Source organism: Alexandromys fortis, unplaced genomic scaffold (genome assembly GCF_014885135.2).
Source record: "Alexandromys fortis isolate MF-2015 unplaced genomic scaffold, M_Fortis_MF-2015_v1.1 scaffold_15, whole genome shotgun sequence".
Taxonomy (NCBI): Eukaryota; Metazoa; Chordata; class Mammalia; order Rodentia; family Cricetidae; genus Alexandromys; species Alexandromys fortis.
This window is the reverse complement of record NW_026067911.1, coordinates 240,138-252,586: the sequence shown is the minus strand read 5'-3', so window position 1 is coordinate 252,586 and position 12,449 is coordinate 240,138.

Sequence of the window (12,449 nt, the reverse complement as noted above, 5' to 3'; positions counted from 1 at the left end):
GGGGGATACAAATGGGAAAGGAAGAAGCCAATGTATCTTTATTTGCAGATTCTATGATAGTATATATAAGTGACCCTAAAATTCCCCTGGGAAACTCCTACAACTGACATAACACTTTCAGCAAAGTAGTTGGACCCAAACTCATCAAAATTAGTAGCCATATATACAAATGACAAATGGATTGGAGAAGAAATCAGGGAAACAACACCTTTCACAATAGCCTCAAGTAGTATACCTTGGATTGACTAATGAAGCAAGTGAAAGACACAAATACTTCAAGATATTGAAGAAATTGAAGCTATTAGAAGATGGAAAGGTCTTCCATGCTCATAGGTTAAGATAGTAAAAATGACTACCTTACCAAAAACAATTCAGTTCAACCCCCATCAAAATTCCAATACAGTTCTTCACAGATCATGAAAGGACAATTCTCACCATCATATGGAAACACACACACAAATGGATGTTTTTTCGATGCATACCACTTAGCAACACTAATCAAGATCATGTAAACAATTTAAATAGATGGATAACCCCTAAGAAAATAGAAATGGTCATTAATCTCCCAATCCCTACCCCCACCCCAAAAAAAAAAAACCCAGGGCAAGAAGATTTTAGCATTAAATTCTACCAGACTTTCAAAAAAGACTTAATGTCAATACTCAAATTATTCCACAGAATAGAAATAGAAGGAACATTGCCAAAGTCATTTTATGAGCCCACAGTCACCCTGATACCCAAGCCACACAAAGATTCAACAAAGAATTGCAGACCAATTTGTCTCATAAACAAGGATGCAAAAATCTCAAATGCTTGTAAACCAGAAAGACTGTCCACCATGATCAAGTAGGCTTCATCCCACAGATTCAGGGATGGTTCAACATATAAAAATCTGTCAATGTAATCCACCATACAAACAAACAAAAAAAAAAACCACAGGATTATCTCATTAGATGCTGAAAAAGCCTTTGACAAAATCTAACACCCCTGCCTGACAAAAGTCTTGAAGAGAATAGGGATACAAGGCAATATACCTGATCATAATATGAGGGAGGAAGAACATTGGTTAATTATAATAAACTGCCTTGGCCCATTTTATTGGTTAGAACATAGGTGGGTGGAGTAAACAGAAGAGAAGGCTGGGAGAAAGAAGCTAAGTGAAGAGTCGCCATGGTTCTCCCACTCCAGACAGACGCAGGTTAGGATCCTCCCTGGTAAGCCACCTCGTGGGCTTCACAGAACATTAGAAATGGGTTAGAACAATATGTAAGAGCTAGCCAATAAGAGGCTACAGATAATGGGCCAGGCAGTGTTTAAAAAAATACAGTTTCCATGTAATTATTTCGGGGCATAAGCCTGCCATGTGGGAGCCAGGGCTGCCAGAACACAGCCCCGCCGCTCCTTCTACAATAATATAAGCCACAGACAGCAAGCCTATAGCCAATATCAAATTAAATGAAGAGGAATTCAAAGCATTTCCACTAAAATCAGGAATGAGACAAGGCTTTCCACTTTCTCATCTATTCAATATAGTACTTGAAGTTCTAGCTAGAGCAATAAAACAACTAAAGAGATCAAGTAGATAAAAATTGGAAAGAAAGATTTCAAAGTATTGCAGCTGATAAATAAGGTAGAATACATAAGTGACCCAAAAAAGTCTATATCAGAGAACTCCTACAGCTGATAAACACATTCATTGAAGTGGCTAGATACAAGGTTAAAAAAAAAAAAAAGATAGCCCTCCTATATGCAAAAGATAAAAGGGCTAAGAAACAAACACTTCACAACTGCTACCAAAAAAAAATGTCTTGGAGTAACTCTAACCAAGCAAATGAAAGACCTGTATGATTAAAAAAACTTACAAAGTTGAAGAAGGAAATTGAAAATTGAAGAAGATAGCAGAAGATGGAAAGTTTATGGATTGGTAGGATTAACATAGTAAAACTGGTCATCTTACCAAACGCAGTCTACAGATTCAAAGCAATCAAAATTCCCACACAACTCTTTACAGACCTCGAAAGAACAATAAGCAACTTCATAAAGGGAAAAAAAGACAAAAAAAGAAACAAAACAATCCTTTATAATTTAAAAAAAAGCCTTCAGAGGCATCGCCATCACTGTAGTACAGGGCTATAATATTAAAAACTCCATGGTACTGGCATAAAAACAGACTGGTTGATCAATGAAATCTAATCAAAGACCCAGAGATAAATTGATACACCTATGATTTTTTGATAAAGAAGCCAGAAATATACAATGGAAAAAAGAAAGTGTCTTCAACAAACAGTGTTGGTCAAATGAATGTTGGCATGTAGATAAATACAAATAAATCCATATCTATCACTTTACACAAAGAAGTCCAAGTTGATCAAAGATCTCAACATAAAATGAGGTACACTGAAACTGATAGAAGAGAAAGTATGAAGTAGCCTTGAGCCATTGGCACAGGAGAACACCAATGGCACAAACTCTAAGCCCAATTAAATGGGACCTCATGAAACTGGGAAGTTTCTGTAAAGGCAAAGGACACTGTCAATAGAACAAAGTAGCAGCTTACAAAATGGAGAAGGTTTTACCAAACCCGCATCTGACAGAGAGCTAATATCAAAAATATATAAAGAACTCAAGAAACTAGACAGCAACAAACTAAATAATTCAAATAAAAAAATAGAGTACAGACCTAAACAAAGAATTCTCAACAGGGAAATATCAAAAGAATAATATTAAAAAAATATTCAACATTCTTAGCCCTCATGGAAATGTAAAGGAACACTGAGATTCCAAAAATCTTACACATGTCAGAATGGCTAAGATCAAAAACACAAGTGACAGATCATGATGAAGAGGATGTGGAGCCCGGAGCAAGGGGAACACTCCTCCATTGTTGGTGGGAGTACAAAATTATACTGCCACTTTGGAAATCAATGTGGTGGGTTCTCAGAAAATTGGGACTTGATCTACCTTAAGACCCAGCTATACCACTTTTGGGCATATACCCAAAAGATGATCATTCATACCACAAGGACACTTACTCATCTATGTTCCTAGCCACTTTATTTGTAGTAGGCAAAACCTGGAAACAACCTAAATGTCCCTCAATGGAGAAATGGATAAAGAAATTGTGGTATATTTACACAATGGAGTGTTACTCAGCTCTTAGAAACAAGGACACCAGGAAATTTGAAGGCAAATGAATGGAACTTGGAGGGGCAAATCTTGAGTGAGACAACCCAGACTCAGAAAGACAAACATGGTATGTACTCACTTATAAGGGATATTTTGTTTGTGATCTAACAAATAAAACTTTCCTGAAGATCAGAGTGCAGACGTAGCCACCAGTTCGCCATAGAGGCCAGGCAGTAGTGGTACTCACCTTTTAATACCAGCATTTGGGAAGCAGAGGCAAATAGATCTCTTTGAGATCAAGGCCACCCTGGGCTACACAAGATTGATCCAATCTAAAAGAGAAACAGACTGGTGGCAGCGATGGCTCACACCTTTAATCCCAGTACTTGGGAGTCACACGCTGTAGTAAGGAGGCCACTTGTTGGTTCCTGGCTGCCCATATTCCTGAAATAATCACACAGAAATCATATAATTTAAATTACTTCTTGGTTCACTAGCTGTAACTTCTTATTGGTTAACTCTTACATATTAATTTAACCCATTTCTATTAATCTGTGTATTGCCACATGGCTGTGGTTTACTGGGTAAAGTTTCCCAGCATCTGTCTCTGGCTGTGGCTCCATGGCTTCTCTCTGACTCTACCTCCTTTCTCCCAGCATTCAGTTTAGTTTTCCCCACCTACCTAAGTTCTGCTCTGCTATCAGTCCAAAGCAGTCCTTTATTAGCAAATGGTATTCACAGCATGCAGAAGGGAATCCCACATCAACATGCCTTTATTCCCAGCACTAAGGAGGTAGACACAGGAAGGGATATGACTGGGAAGAGAAAGGAATATAAGGTGGGAGGAGACAGGAGCACTTCTGGAGACAGGATCTTGCTCACTTTGGTCTGAAGATTTGGTAGAAGTAAAAGGGCTCTCTAGTGGCTGGTTCCTTTACTTCTCTGTTCATTTAGCACTTACCCTGATATCTGACTCCAGATAAGACCAATTAGAATTTCTACTAGATACTATTTATTAAGCAAATGATAATGATGCTACAACCCACAGACCCAGAGAGGCTGAGGAACAAGAAGGCTCTAGGAGGAGGATGTATGGATCTCTCTGGGAAGGGGAAATATATTGGTGGACTGGGGGCTGGTAGGAATGGGAACAGGAGGCATCAGGGAGGGCAGGTGGATGGAGAGAGAAGTGACTGGGAGAGGGAAGTGGAATTGGAGGACATTTGGTGGTCAATGAAGAGACCTAATGCAGTCAAAACTCCCAGGATTCTATTAAGATCACCCTCATGAGAACTCCTACTAATGAAAGATACTGAACCTGAACCAGGCAGCCATCTTCTCTGTCCACACAACTTTCAATGGTGAGACTAACCCAGTCACAAAACCTTTGACCTACAATTTATCCTGCCTGTGAGATGTGTCAGGACAATGGAGGCACAGAACTTGTAGAAGTGACCAAACAAATCACTGGTCTAATTTGAGTCCCAGGCCTGAAACTGCCTGGATGACCAGGTACCAAAGGCTGGATATCCCAGAGACCTAGGATAGGAAAAAAGTCAACAAAATATTTCCTGGTGACATCCTGCTGTACTCATAGGTTCATGCCTTGTCTGCTCATCAGAAAGGCTTCCTCTGGCCGCTGATGGGAGCAGATACAGAGACCCACAACAAAACATTATGTGGAGAGAGATCCCAGATTGGGGAGTTCCAGTGGGTCCCTTCCCTCAGAACTCTGGGAACCCCTCCACCCAGAAGGATGAACTATAGGAGCCAGAGGATTGAGAACACCAGGGGCAAACAGCCCACGGAATCAACAAAGTTGGGCTCATGGGGCCCACAAAAGAGTGAAAAGGCAATGACAGAGCTTATGTGGGTCTACATTAGGTAGGTCCTCTGTGAACATGTTATGATTGTTAGCTTGGTTTTTTTGTGGGACTCCTAACAGTGGGAATGGAGTGTATGTCTCTGACTCTTTAGCCTGCGCTTGGGATGTTTTCCTCCTGCTGGATTACTTCACCCAGCCCTGATATTGTACCTAGTCTTACTTAACCTGCTATGCTGTGTTCAGTTGCTATCCCTGGGGAGCCTATTCTTATCTAAAGGGAAGTGGAGAAATAAATCTGGGAGAGAAAAGGAAACTATGATCAGGATGCACTGTATTTTTAAAGAATTTTTAAAAAATCCTAAACAACAAAAGAACTATTGGAGGAACTTGAACCATCTCTAATTCAAATTGCTCTATGGAGCTATAGTAATAAAAGCAACATGGTATTGACACAAAAACAAGCATGTCAATGAAATTGAAGACCCAGACATAAATCCCTGTGGACACCTGATTTTTGATAAGCCAGAAATATACACTGGGGAAAATAAAAACAACCTCTTCAACAAATAGCTGATGTAGAAGACTCTAAATAGGTTTATACTTATCACTCTGCACACAATTCAACTCTAAATGTACCAAAGACTCACCATAAACCACATACACCGAACCTGATAGAAGGTAAAGGGATGAATATCCTTGGACCCATTTGGCACAGGAAAAGACTTTCTGAATAGACACTGATAGTGCAGGCACTAAAGTAATTAATAAATGGAACCTCGTGAAACTGAAAAGCTTCTGTGTGACAAAGGACATTGTCATTTGGACAAAGCAGCAGCATACCAAATGTTTAAAGATTATCATCTGCTATACATCTGAAATAGATTAGGAAGTCAAAAAGCTAGACATCAAGAAAACTACCCAATTTAAAAACTGGGGACTGAAGAGATGGTTCAGCGGTTGAGAGCACTGACTACTCCTTCAGAGAACCTGGGTTCAATTCCCAGCACCCACATGGCAACTCACATCTGTCTGTAACTCCATGATCTGACACCCTCATATACATGCAGACAAAACACAAAAGCAAATAAAAATAAATATTTTTTAAAATGGGGTTCAGATCTAAACAGAATTCTTCATAGAGGAACTTAAATGGCTGAGAAACAAAGAAATGTCCAACATCCTTAGTCATCAGGAAAATGCAAATAAAAATTACTTACAAACTTTATCTGTAACAACAAATACTGGCAAGAATATGGAATGCAAACTTGTAACGGCCACCATGGAAGTCAGTGTGACAGTTCCTCAGGAATATGGGGATCAATCTATTTTGTGGAATATTATTTTAAGATGTGTTATATTCATTTATGCTGTGGAATATTTGTTGAATGGTGCAAAGATGTGTTGTATTGTTTTATGTTGCATTTGTTTAACTCTGTGAAGCTGGATACTTTGCCTATCTAAAACACCTGATTGGTCCCTGTAATCTACAAGTTTCACTCCACTCTGCTCCATAAACCCAATCATCCCCCCACAGCATCAGTGACCCCTCAAAGGAACAGACACTGCCTGCACCAACTGGACAAAGAGTTGAGTGACTGGTCTCCTGGCTGGACAGCCCCATCCCTAGGCCCTAGGCCCCAGGGCACATCTCGTGCCCCACCCACCCACTGCAGCCCCACTAGCCAGACAAGTAAGACTCCTTGCTGGCAGACTGCTCCACCACCACCCACTCCCATTGGACCCTGTAATCTACAAGTCCCACCCCGCCCCCCAAACCCAACCATACACATTGACTCCCAGAGGACAGACACTTCCTGAACCAATTGGACAAAGAGAGGCCCCCAGAGGCATAAGTGGCAGAGCCGTATCTGATGGTAACAGCAAAAGCCATAAAAGCACAGCTGCTTGAGAAAGATCCAGCAAAGCCGAGCGGCATCATGGCCGCCATGCCACCTTTGCTTTTCGTCTCCGCCTGTTACATACTTGGGGATCTTTTAATATTTGTACAATTTGGGGATTTTGAATGGATGGAAATGACTTATGAATCATTTATGCCTTCTCCCAGGAGTACTGCTTATAAGCTTCACCAGAAAATTCCTGAACATACTACCCCTCCTGCTTTTAGAGAGATATCCTTATCTATTTGAAGGCCTTGGAAGTTGTGACACACGTAAAGAAGCCAGAGATCTCTTTATGAGGCTGTGAGATATTCTTTTTTTTTAAGATTTTATTTATTTATTGTGTATACAATGTTCTGCCTCCATGTATGCCTGCAGGCCAGAAGAGGCACCAGATCTCATTACAGATGGTTGTGAGCCATCATGTGGTTGCTGGGAAGTGAACTCAGGACCTCTGGAAGAGCAGCCAGTGCTCTTAACCGCTGAGCCATCTCTCCAGCCCCGGCTGTGAGATATTCTTAAAACATCTGTCCATGTACTTACTGAGGAACAAGATAATTAAAACTAAACTTTAAGAGGTCAAAAAAACTCACTGGGCTAGAGGAGTTGGCCACAAATCATGCAAGCATCTTCCCACTACACACTCAGGCAATTATATGACATATACAGCAACAAAATTAAGATTAGCTAAAGTTATCTCTGCCCTACACAGAGACTTATACTGATGGGCAAAGAATTATGTAGAAAAATTATGATAAAAGTATGAGACATCAGGACCTTCCTTTCTTCGAAAAGTTATCTCATACAGACCACTATGGTATCATATGACCAAGGAATAACAGAATAACCAGGATTATACTTATAAACAAATTTTATAAAGATATAAATATGAACATTGTATTATGCCAGAATTTGAATAATACTGCAGCAGCTTTGGCCTGAGGATATCTCTTGGACACTAACCCTTAAGAGTTAATAATACACTGCTTTAGACATGGCAATATGTCTGGGTTGGCTTGAATATTTTGTTTTGGTCTAGTGTCCTTATAGCCACAACAGCTACTAGCCTGAGAGCAGGCTATCATGTGCCTCTAGATTCTTAAAAATTGGGTTATAGGGTTAATGAATAAAAATGATAACTTTGTTCATTAATGATGTCAAAACTTGAGGGAAAGTGATTGGAAATGTAACTCTGTTCTGTCATGGTTTATCAGTGATGACTAAAAATTATGCAAGAGGAAGTGAAACACACATCCAATAACAAAAATGATATAATCTATGTTTTAGAACAACATGAATCTATCCCTGTTTACTGAATTCTGTATAAATAAAGAAGCACTCTGGTTGTTAGTCAAGCTGAAAGATTCTCCTGACCATCAAGCCTGGCTCACTCATTCCTTGAGTACTCTTTACATGTTCTCAGAACTGGTCCACCAACCCAGGACTGGCTCCCTGCACATAGGCACTGCCTGCACCAATTGGAAGAAGGGGTGGGTAGACAACAGCGCAAGAAGACATTCAACAACAAAGAGCAATATGGCACCGTAAGAACGTAGTGATTTAACAACAGCAAGACCTGAGCATCCCAACACTTAAAACTAACTTTATGAAGATGATATAGGCCCTTAAGGAGGAAATGAAAAAAATATCTTAAAGAAATCGAGGAAAAGACAAACCAAAAATTGAAAGAAATCAATGTCAAGTAAGCCAAGAAAACTAAGAAGAAACAAACATGTGAAGAGAACAGATCAAGACTTGAAAACTGAACTAGAGGCAATAAAGAAAATGCAAACCAAGGGAATTCTGGAAATAGAATATCTGGGTAAATGAACAGGAACTACAGATGCAAGCATAATAAGCAGAATGCAAGAGATGGAAAAAGAATCTCTGGCATTGAAGGTATGACAGAGGAAATTAATTCAGTGGTCAAAGAAAGTATTAAAGCCAACAAAGTCATAACACAAACCATCAGGAAATTTGAGACACTATGAAAAGACCAAACCCAAGAATAGTAGGGATGGAAGAAGACCAGATCAAAGGCACAGAAAATATATTCAACTAAATCATAGAAGAAAACTTTCCCAACCTAAAGAAGGAAATGCCTATGAAGATATAAGAAACTTACAGAATACCAAGTAGACTAGACCCAAAAAAGTCCCCTCACCACATAATAATCAAAACACTAAATACACAGAATAAAGAAAAAACATTAAGAACTACAAAGGAGGATGTACTCACTCATATTTGGTTTCTAGCCATAAATAAAGGACATTGAGCCTATAATTCGGGTTCTTAGAGAAGCTAAATAAGAAGGAGAACCCAAAGAAAAACATATAGTCATCCTCCTGAACATTAACCTTCATCAGGCGATGAAAGGAGACAGAGACAGAGACCCACCTTGGAGCACCAGACTGAAATCTCAAGGTCCAAATCAGGAGCAGAAGGAGAGAGAGCACGAGCAAGGATCTCAGGACCGCGAGGGGTGCACCCACACACTGAGACAATGGGGATGTTCTATCGGGAACTCACCAAGGCCAGCTGGCCTGGGTCTGAAAAAGCCTGGGTTAAAACCGGTCTCACTGAATATAGTGGACAATGAGGACTACTGAGACCTCAAGAACAATGGCAATGGGTTTTTGATTCTACTGCACCTATTGGTTTTGTGGGAGCCTAGGCAGTTTGGATGCTCACCTTACTAGATAGACCTGGATGGAGGTGGGTGGTCCTTGGACTTCCCACAGGGCAGGGAACCCTGAATGCTCTTTGGGCTGATGAGGGAGGGGGGCTTCTTTGGGGGAGGGGAAGGGAAGGGGGAGGCAGCGGTGGGGAAGAGACAGAAATCTTTAATTAATTAATTAATTAATTAATTAAAAGAACTACAAAGGAAAAAGGTCAAGTAACATAAAATGTAGACCTATCAGAATAACATCCCAGTTTTGACTCTGAAAGTCAAAAGGTCTTTGACAGACATTAAGAGACCATGGATGCCAGGCCAGACTACTATAACCTGCAAAACTTTCCATCACCATAGACACAAAACAAGATATTCCATGACAAAACTAGATTTAAACAATACCTATCCACAAATCCAGCACTACAGAAAGTACTAGAAAGGAAATTCCAACTTAAGAAAGTTAGCTGAACTCACAAAAACACAGACAATAGATACTCCCCTATCAACAAATCCCAAAGAAGAGAAACACACACACTATCAACAACAAGAACAAAACCAAAAAAAAAAAAAACAGGAATTAACAGATCATTAATATTTCTTAATATCAATGGACTCAATTTGCCTTTAAAAAGACATAGTCTAACAGAGTGTTTATGATATCAAAAGCCAACCTTCTGCTACATATAAGAAACATACCTCAACTTCAAAGATACATATAACCTCAGAATAAAGTGTTTGGAAAAGATGATCCAGTCAAATAGACAAAAAAAGCAAGCAGGTGTAGCTATCCTAATATATAACGAAACAGATTTCAAATTAAATTAATCAAAAGAGATGAAGAAGGACATTTCTTTCTTTTTTCTCCAGAAAAAGAGTTTATTTTGGTTTTAGTTACAAAGCAAGAGTCCATGATGGTAGAGACAGCACAGTAGCCGATAGCAAGCAGGCATGGGAGCAAACCAGCAAGCTGGGAGCTCACATATTAATCCACAAACATTAGGCAGAGAAAGCTAATTTGGAATAGTTGAGTTGTTGAAACCTCAGAGCCTGCCTCCAATGACACACTTCTTTCAGAAAGTTCATACTTCATAAACCACTCAGACAGCACCATCAACTGGAGACCAATTATTCAAACATCTAAACCTATGGGGGAAGCTTCTCATTCAAAACAATACATTGATGAAACTATTCACCTTTCACTGAGAGGCAGAGGTACTTTGGACTCCTAGGGCTATACTGATCTCGATTTGAAACTTCTCACTTATTTGTGTGTGGAGATATACCATCACAAGTGTGCAGGCATATGCATGGAGAAGCCAGAGGATTAAGGTTGGGTGTCTTTATCAAGGTTTTTTCCTCTTCCTTACTTTTGGAAACTAAAGTATTCCACTGAATCTGGACAACAAAGATTTGACTGGACTCCTAGGTAGTAACTCCCAAAGATACCTCTGTGTCCACTTCTCCAGTCCTGGCTTTTTATGTGGGTTGCTGGGGAACTAAACTCAGGTGCTAAGACTGACTAGTTCTTCCTGCTTACACAGCAAGCACTTACTGCTTGGGCCATCCCCCACTCCTTTAAATGTTTCGTTTCTTTTAAGCATCAATTTCTTCTTCTGTCACATAGGGAAACCTCTAGAATACATTCTTTAGAGAAGTTCTATAGACCAAATGAAACCATATAATAAAATATCTGCCTAATACCTAGAAAGTTTTCAATAACAGAGCACCTCATTCATTTCCCATACATCCGGACCTACCACATTGCAAGTTAGAAAATTTTATAAAGGATAACTAGCCTCTGAAGTTCTTAGGACCAGAAGTGTTTCAAATTGAAGAAGGACATTTCATATTTTTCCACAGGAAAAATTCATCAAGATGAATTCTCAATCCTAAACATTTATGCCCCCAAATTCAAGAGCACCCACATATGTAAAAATAAACACTACGAAAACTTAAATCACACATAGAGCAACACACTAATAGTGGGAGACTTCAACACCCCGCTCTCACTAGTTGACAGGTTCACCAGACAGAATATTAACAGAAATATAAAGGAACTAACAGAAGTTATGACTCAACTGGGCTTAACCAAGATCTATTGAACATTCCACCCAAACAGAAAAGGATATACCTTCTTCTCAACACTTCATGGAACCTTCCCTAAAATTGACCACATACTCAGTCACAAAGTAAATCTCAACAGATTAAAGCAAACTGGAATAAGCACCTGTATGTTAGCAAATCATCATGACTTAAAGTCAGAATTCAACAGCAACACAAAACACAGAAACCCTACAATCTCATGGAAACTGAGTACATCTCAACTGAATCACCACTGGGACAAGGAAGAAATTAAGAAAGAAATTAAAGACTTCCTAGAATTCAATGAAAATGAATACATAACACACACAAACTTTTGGGTCACCATGAAAGCAGTGCTAAGAGGAAAGCTGGAGATGTTCTTTAGAAAGTTCCGAGAGAGTGACAGCAAGTTCCCGGACAAGGAGCATGGCATCTCCAGCCTCTGGCTCCTACACATGAAAGGCTGTTCTCCAATCTCCTACAGCTTGCTGAAACTAGTGGCTTCATCACAAGTCACAAACAATCTGAACACAGAGGCTGGAGAGGTGGCTCAGTGGAAAGAGCACTGGCTGCTCTTCCAGACGACCTGCGTTCAATACCCAGCACCCACGCGGCAGCTCATAATTGTCTGTTCCTCCAGTTCTAGGGGATCTGACATCCTCAGACAGGCACATATAAGCAAAGCACCAACACACATAAAATATAAAATAATAAGTTAAAGAGCCGGGCGGTGGTGGCGCACGCCTTTAATCCCAGCACTCGGGAGGCAGAGGCAGGCAGATCTCTGTGAGTTTGAGGTCAGCCTGGACTACAAGAGCTAGTTCCAGGACAGGAACCAAAAAAG